We start from the raw sequence: 9,109 nt of genomic DNA, 5'->3' as shown, positions 1-9,109 counted from the left end.
GAGTATATTTTTTTAGTTGAAGTCGAGGTTGATTTACATTTCCAAGGATGCGGCCTCATTCAGTCCAGGCAGCCCTCGCACCCAGGTGGGGGAAAGGGAAATGACTTGAAGGTCCTTGGTGTTCATGAAATCTATTATCATCATAATAACAATAATTAATTTTTTGTTTTGAAATGGGGTCTCACTGTGTTGCCCGGGCTGACCTTCAACTCCTAAGCTCAAGAGATCTTCCCACCTCAACCTCCCAAGTAGCTGGGACTACAGTCCATGACACTGCACCCAGCTCAGTAATTAATTGTTTTATATGGGCAACTGGCATTTTCCTCATTTTATATGAAGCACTTTTAGAAAACGTTGCTGTTTTTATTGATCTGTATAACCTATTATTTAAGTACAAACAGCGGTTATACACACAGCTTCAAGCAAGGCCCTCAGCTCCCTTTCAAACAGACTGCTACCTGAAGTCCTTACTGAATAGGAATTTGGGAGCTGCCTCTGTCCAGCCACACATGCGCATGCACACGCACATGCACACATACACACACACACACACACACCATGAGGGTTGGGAAGACCTCAGCTCCTTTCAAGGAGGTGTTGTCCTCAGTCACCTTCACAGACGACACCAGGTTTGAGTACCATTAACAGATGAGCTAATCCTTGGGTGGGCCGGGAAATACACACCTTGAAGTAGGAGATGAGACAGGGACTCCTCCTAAAGATTGCAGCCTGGCTGGACACCATGGCTCATGTCTGTAATCCCAGCACTTTGGGAAGCCGAGAGGGGCAGATCACGAAGTCAGACTGAGTCCCATCCTGACTAATATGGTGAAATTCTCTACGAAAAATCCAAAAAATTAGCCAAGCATGGTGGTGTGTGCCTGTAATCCCAGCTACTCGGGAGGCTGAGGCAGGAGAATCGCTTGAACCTGGGAGGCGGAGGTTTTAGTGAGCCGAGATCACGCCACTGCACTCCAGCCCGGGCAACACAGAGAGACTCCATCTCCAAAAAAATAAATAAATAAAGAATAAAATAAAAAAATAAAATAAATTAGCTGGGCATGGTGATGCAGGCCTGTGGTCCCAGCTACACCAGAGGCTGAGACAGATCACTTGAGCCTGGGAGGTTGAGGCTGCAGTGAGCCATGATCGTGCCACTGCACTCCAGCCTAGATGACAAAGTGACAAAATAAATAAATAAAAAATATTTGCAACATTTTTCTGCCCATTTTGTAGGGTACTCAGCCCAATTTCAGGGCTGGGAAGACTGGACTGAAGTGCCAGGGGGGCCTATCCTGGGGCTATTTTTCCGGGTGTGGATACTGACCACTTTAGATGTGGCGAGACAGTCAATGAGAGGCTGGAGCTTGGTTGTGTTTCCTGTTGGGGCCACAGCCAATGGAAGTAGAGCTTCTAGAGGAAGGAGCTCTGCCCAGAGGACAACACTGAAGTGTGAGGGCCTGGCAGTCTGGCTGGTCCACCGAGTGCAGCTGCCCCTCTCCATCCACATCTCTCCACTGGCTGGAGTCCGAGCAGCAGTTTGGAAACCTTAGATAGAAGCTAGAAAAACTAACCAGTTGGCTGGAAATTTGGGTATAAGAAGAGAACAATGGTGCCGCAGACCCGAAAACGACCCTCTCTTTTTGGTTCATTTTAAGAGAATTTTAAGAGACCCTTTGCCTGGAGGGACATGAAGACCTGGGAGCAGCTGGGCCTTCACGTATCCCTGTGGGCCTGGTAGTCCCTCCTTTTCTGCCTCCCCAGCTTCCCACAGCCCCAGGTACCCAGGGACAGCAGAGGCCTTGCAGCAAGTGGCAGAGCAGATGGTGTGTGGTGTGGGGAGGGGAGAGAGCTCCTTAGGCCTTTCTGGGCACCCCCTATCCCCTCCCACCTTGAGCAGTGGGAGTCCAGCCATCCTTCTTATGCTTTTGGTTATTTGGTCAATAACCCATGAGCCAGGTGTTGTGCTAGAGGCTGTACTCCTGGGACCCAGAAAAAATATATCCCTATGGGAACCCTCAAGCGGGTCACCATCAGAAGAAGGGAGCCAAACCAGTGACACCTGATGGATTTAGGACTGGGGATGCTCACAACAAAGGCTCCTGATCTGGTTTGAGAGGCTGGGGAAGGCTGCCTGAAAGAAATGACTTGCTGGGTTCCAATGATAGCCCTGTGACCTTGGAAGAGTTATTTAACCTCGCTGTGCTTGACTTTCCTCATCTTTAAAATGGGCATAATAAGGCCGGATACAATGGCTCACAACTCTAATCTCAGCATTTTGGGAAGGCGAGACAGGAGGATTGCTTGAGGCCAGGAGTTCGAGACTAGTCTGGGCAACATAGGGAGACCTCCCTCTCACAATTAAAATTAAAATTTATTTTTATTATTTTTTTTTTTGAGACGGAGTCTCACTCTGTCTCCCAAGCTGGAGTGCAGTGGCGCGATCTTGGCTGACCACAACCTCCACCTCCTGGGTTAAATTGATTCTCCTGCCTCAGCCTCCCGAGTAGCTGGGATTACAGGCATGGGCCACCACACCTGGCTAATTTTTGTATTTTTAGTAGAGACGGGGTTTCTCCATGTTGGTCAGGGTGGTCTCTAACTCCTGATCTCAGGTGATCCACCCACCTCAGCCTCCCAAAGTGCTGGGATTACAGGCGTGAGCCACCGCACCCGGCTAAAAAAAATTTTTTTAATGGGCATCATAATAGTACTATTTCAAAGGTTGTTGTGAGGATTCAGTGAGTTAATATGTACATGTAAATCCACTAGAACAGTGCCTGGCACACAGTAAATGCTCTGTAAGTGTTAATTAAATAAAATATAAAAACAGCTACCAGCCAGGCACAGTGGCTCACGCTTGTAATCCCAGCACTTTGGGAGGCCAAGGCAGGTGGATCACTTGAGGTCAGGAGTTCGAGACCAGCCTGGCCAACATGGTGAAACCCTGTCTCTACTAAAAATACAAAAATTAGCTGGCCGTGATGGCGCATGCCTGTAATCTCAGCTATTCAGGAGGCTGAGGCAGGAGAATCACTTGAACCTGGGAGGTGGAGGTTGCAGTGAGCTGAGGTTGCGCCACTGCACTCCAGTCTGGGTGACGGAGCGAGACTCTGTCTCAATCAATCAATCAATCAATCAATCAAAACAGCTACCACTTGGATAAGTCGGACTTGGCAATGGGTGAGAAAGCAGGTCCCAGGCAAAGAGGACGAAGGCCTGCATGTTCGATGGCAGGCTTCTCCAGGGAACTCCCCTGTGTCCTTCCGTGTCACTGGATGGGGTGGCTGGTGACTCTCCTGGTCTAAGACTTGGCCTGGTAACTCTGCCCCCTTCCCTCCGCTGCCTCAGCGTGGTCTTGGGGTTGCTCAGGCCTCAACCTGAGATGTGACTGAGTCCATGGCCCAGCCTTGCCCACTTACCCCTTCCTCTGATGGTGCTGTGGCTCCCTGTGAGCCCACCCCAGGCTGGGCAGGGTGGTGTGGTGCTGGGGACCCCCCTGTGAGCATCTGGAGCTCCCTGTTTGGTGGGGCAGCACAGAGGAGCAACTGGCTCAGCCCAGGGATCAGGAGGGCTTCTTGGGGGAGGTGCTTTCTGAACAATGTCCTAAAGGAAAATGAAAAGTTCTCCAGAGAAGGGGAGGGGAGGGAGTTCCCAGGCAGAGGGAACAAGCTGTGCAAATGTTGGGAGGGAGAGAGATCCTGACTCAGGAGAAATACCCCGGTAGAGTTCAAGATCTGGGCTTGGGAGCCTTCTTCCGGCAGGTTTTATCCTGGGGCCTGAGTTTCTCCCCACTTGCCCTCTGGCCCAAGCACTGGTAGTGGCCTAAGAGGTTAAAGTCCAGTCTTGCTCCGGGGCCAGCCCAGGAGCTGGGGGTAGGGGCGCCAGTTGCCCAGGTCCCTCCCTCCCACTTCAGAGCTGGGAGTGTTTGGCAAAGCAACAACGCCGCCTTTGTGTCCCTCTGTGGGTCCAGGCACGTCTAACCCAGCCTAGGCGGCTGCTGGTTTCAGTGCCCTGTGATCCCAGCCAGGCGGTGCAGGGCAGTGCAGGCAGGGTGTGCTTCCTCAGGGCCCCGTGGCTGCCTCATGTCCCTTGCACCCCCATGGGGTTCCCCAGGTGGGAAAGCCTGTGCCACAGAGTACATGGGCATGTGTGGGGCTGGCGGTGTGGGCCCAGAGCGGGTAGTGGTGAGTGGGGGTTTGCACAGAGGCTGGAGGGGGACATCCAAAGGCTCCTGTGTGCCACAGCATGCACCCGAGGGGAATCCCGGGGTGAGTCCGTGAGTGTGCATTTGGGTGAGGACGTGATTCTGGGTGTGAGGGGTCTTGCTTGAGCACACGAGCAGCCCCCAGCCTGCTCAGAACAGAGCACTGGCTGTCTCTGCTGCGCCAACAACGAGGCCTCTCTGTCTCAGCGCATAATGTCCCCTCTGTATTGTCTGCTGCACCGCTGTGGTGATAATTTTAAGGCCCAAATCCTTTTCGTGGGTGAGGGTGAGGGTTGGGTTGGGGGTAGGGCAGGGTGGAAGCCTTCTGGGGAGCGTGGGAGCTCCAGGGCTGGGTTTCAGCTCTACATGTGTGGTGGTCTGTTGTGTGTTTGGGGCCTTCCCCTACATACAACCCCTACAGGGGCAGCAGAGAGAAGTCAGGGACTCCCAGAAGCCTCTGCCAGAACCCCTTGCCCTGAAGTCATGTGGTCCCCGCCCTGCTCCAAGTCCTCCTCCCTCATCCTGCCCACCCCAGACTTCAAAGGCACTCTCTCTCTGGGAGCCCCTTTTGGTCCCTGCCTGCCTCTGCTGATCCAGGCTTTCTGCAGGCCTATCCCTGTCTTTCCCACCCTGGAACCACTAGACCAGCGGCTGTCAACCTTTTTGTTCCCGGGACTCCTTTACATGCTTAATAATTACTAAGGATCCCAAAGAACTTTTGTTTACATGGGTTATATCCATCAAGATTTACCATATTAGAAATTCAGACTGGGAAAATTTAAAAACAGATATTTATTCATTCATTTTATTTATTTATTTATTTATTTTGAGATGGAGTTTTGCTTTGTCACCCAGGCTGGAGTGCAATGGCATGATCTCAGCTCACTGCAACCTCCTTCTCCCTGGTTCAAGTGAATTCTCCTGCCTCAGTCTCCCGAGTAGCTAGGACTATAGGCTCACACCACCATGCCCTGCTAATTTTTTTTTTTTTTTTTTTTTTTAAGACAGAGTCTCACTCTGTCATCCAGGCTGGAGTGCAGTGGTGTGATCTTGGCTCACTGAAACCCCTGTCTCCAGGGTTCAAGCGATTCTCATGCCTTGGTCTCCTGGGATTACAGGCATGCACCACTACGCCTGGCTAATTTTTGTATGAGTAGAGATGAGGTTTCACCATGTTGGCCAGGGTGGTCTCAAACTCATGACCTCAAGTGATTCTCCTGCCTTGACCTCCCAAAGTGCTGGGTTTACAGATGTGAGCCACTATGCTTGGCCAATAATAATTCATTTTAAAATAACAGTAATAATACCATTACCTGTTATCATAGATAATATATTTTTATGAAAAATAACAACCTTGGCTGGGCTCAGTGGCTCATGCCTGTAATCCCAGCACTTTGGGAGGCTGAGGTGGGCAGATCACTTGAAGTCAGGAGTTTGAGACCAGCCTGGCCAACATGGTGAAACCCTGTCTATACTAAAAATACAAAAATTAGCCGGGTGTGGTGGCACACACCTGTAGTCCCAGCTACTCGGGAGACTGAGGCATGAGAATTGCTTGAACCCGGGAGGCAGAGGTTGCAGTGAGCCAAGATTGCACCACTGCATTCCAGCCTGGGTGACAGAGTGAGACTCTGTCTCAAAAAAAAAGAAAAAATAACAACCTTATTTTCTAGAACAAAACAAAATGAGCAAGAAGAGTGGCACTGTTTTTGCATTTTTGCAAATCTCATTAATATCTGGCTTAATAGAGCAAACAGGCCTCGTGGGGCTGGGCTGGATTCTCATATCTACTTTTACTTTGAATCGGTGGTGATTATAGATAGGCACATAATTTTGTTGTTGTTGTGGTTAAAGTATATGAGGAAAACCTGGCCTCACACAGATTTGTAGTTGGAAGAGTGAGTAGTGCTTTATTAGCCTTTTCAGATAATTTGATACTACACCAAAACTTGACAAGTGGTAGTTTCCTAAAGGTTAATATCATTTGGAGCCTGAAACCATATCAATGAGCTTTTCATATTCTGTTACTATTAAAGTCCACTTGTCTAACTCACATTTTGATTGGATCTTTTATCCACACATGATTTTATAACAGCATGCATGTCATTTAAAATATTTTTCTGAAGGCCAGGCGTGGTGGCTCACGCCTGTAATCCCAGCACTTTGGGAGGCCGAGGCGGGCGGATCATGAGGTCAGGAGTTCGAGACCAGCCTGGCCAACATGGTGAAACCCCACCTCTACTAAAAATACAAAAACAACAACAACAACAACAAAAAACTAGCTGGGCTTGGTGGCAGGTGCCTGTAATCCCAGCTACTCGGAAGGCTGGGGCAGGAGAATCACTTGAACCTGGGAGGCAGAGGTTGCAATGAGCCGAGATCGCGCCACTGCACTCCAGCCCAGGCAACAGTGTGAAACTCCGTCTCAGAAAAAAAAAAAAAGAAAATTTTTCTGGGCACAATGCCTGGAGTCCCAGCTACTTGGAAGGCTGAGGCAGGAGGATTGCTTAAGTCTAGGCGTTCAAAGCTAGTCTAGGCAACATAGCAAGACCCTGTCTCTAAAAAACGAACAACGAACAAATAAATAAATAATTTTTTAAAATAAAAAATATTCATTCACTGAGTTATAAAGATCTCTCAAGTATTAACACATTTCATTATGCCATATTAAAAAATCACATCCATGGATATCACCAACAGTTTCATCAGAAATGTACCAGGAAGCTGTGAAGCTTATGGTGTTATGGTGTTGTATACCTGTCTTTCAAAATTTAAATTTCACTTAAAAATATAATTTTATACACAAGCAGAATATGCAAAATAAAAATAGAATTTTAGCTGGGTATAGCAGTGTGTACCTGTAGACCCAGCTACTCAGGAAGCTGAGGCAAGAAGATCCTTTGAACCCAGAAGTTTGCATCCAGCCTGGGTAACATAGTGAGACCTGTCCCCAAACAACAAAAACAACAAAACAAAAAAAAGACTGTTTTCATTGGCAACAAATACTGTGTGTTGTTTTCCTTGAAGGGACTGGCTTACTTCATTATTTGTGAGAGAATAACTGCCAAATATCCAAGACTGCCTGTCAATCTTTCTGTCAAGTAAAAATGACGTGCCATAAAAAAACCCAGCTAGTTCAGCTCGCAACTCAAACAATAGCATAAGTGCTTTTCTTGAGGCAGCCAACATACTTTGGTATATATATTTATATATATATATATATATTTTTTTTTTTTTTTTTTTTTGAGAAGGAGTCCTGCTCTGTTGCCCAGGCTGGAGTGCAGTGGCAGGATCTTGGCTCACCACAACCTCTGCCTCCCAGGTTCAGGTAATTCCCCTGCCTCAGCCTCCCAAGTAGCTGAGACTACAGATGCATGCCACCACATCCAGCTAATTTTTGTATTTTTAGTAGAGACCGGGTTTCACTATGTTGGCCAGGCTGGTCTCAAACTCCTGACCTCGTGATCTGCCCACCTCGGCCTCCCAAAGTGCTGGGATTATAGGCATGAGCCACCAAGTCCGGCCAATTCTGACATGTTATAGAAGCGTTTTATGTGATTCTGCATACATGTGTGGAATATGACTCCTAGTACAGTTTGATTTGTGCTAAGCCAGCAACAGTTTTTACCTAGTATGGCTTAGACATAATAAAGAAGTCAAATAATGTCTTAGTATTATTAGTAAAATAATAACCTCATCTACCCCTGAAAAGGCCTGGGAGACTCCCAGGGGTCTGTGAACCCTACTTTGGGAATCACTGCACTTGTTGTTCTGTCTCTTCTGCTCTCAGGGGTGATGGGCCGTGTCTTTCATATTTTGCTGATTAGGACACTGGGGTCCAGCAGAGCCCCACATGGGTCCTCATCTCTCATTCCAGCACTTAAGTGAGAATTTTTTTCCTCGCAGTGACTGGGGAGGTTTCTTGCGGGGGGAGGGGTGGCATTGATTTTGATGGATGGAGAGGCCACGAAAAGTGGAGGCTGGGAATGCACCCTTGGTGGAGGAAACAGCATTGGTGAAGGCCTGGAGAAAAAAGCTCTGGATGGGATCAGATAACTAGGGCCCTTGAATGCCAGTGCCAGGGCAGTGGGCATCACAGAGCAGTGCCCAGAGATGGGAAGCAATGGATGAGATGTGCCAGGAACAGGGAGTGCCAGAGAGGAGGGCCTTTGTCCTTCACCAGGAGGCCTTCCCAAGCTGGCTGGCCTCAGGGCTGTGTTCTCAGGGCTGGGTTGATGTGTGGCCACTGAGATGAACTTACCCTTCCTGACTGACCGTGATTGGCAGAGGGTGGTCTGCTGCCCAGAACTCCCTGCTGAAAAGTGTCTCCGCACCTGCACTGACACTCAGCCTCTCTTTCCCTTTGTATTGCTTTTATGGTGACAGTGAGTAGCCTCATCCAGTTTCTTATGCCATGCATGAGTGTGAGGGTGACCTGGGCAGAGGTGGCTGCTGAGGGGAGAGATTGGTAGTGACACGTCAATGTAATTAGAGGTGAGGGTCCTGACCTTTTTACCACAAAAAAACCTGCTTGTTGCAGGCACTGATGCCTCTGCCCAAGTCCTGTAAAAGTGGGGGTTGCAGAGCTGACCCCGACACACCGCCACCCTGGGCCCGGCCTGCCCTCTTCCTCTTCTGATGGCCCTGTGTCCCTACCCCAACCTGTCCCTGAGCTGCTGGTTCGGTATGGGGAGACAGACCTCAGCTTCGGTGCAAGACTGGCCTCATACCTCCTGCTGTGCACATCTGTGCTCCTGAGCTATGTACCTGGGCTGGGTTGTGCCACACACATGTTAGCAGCCATGCTGTGTGACTGTGTGGATACACCCTGTGCTGGGTGCACGTGGCGTGCTCTGCATCACAGACATTGTGAGCTTGTGTACCTTGCCGTGCACACTAAAT

The sequence above is a fragment of the Nomascus leucogenys genome, chromosome 2, assembly GCF_006542625.1.
Source record: "Nomascus leucogenys isolate Asia chromosome 2, Asia_NLE_v1, whole genome shotgun sequence".
In the NCBI taxonomy this organism is placed as follows: domain Eukaryota; kingdom Metazoa; phylum Chordata; class Mammalia; order Primates; family Hylobatidae; genus Nomascus; species Nomascus leucogenys.
The sequence above is the reverse complement of the archived record's forward strand: the minus strand, read 5'-3'. Positions refer to the sequence as shown.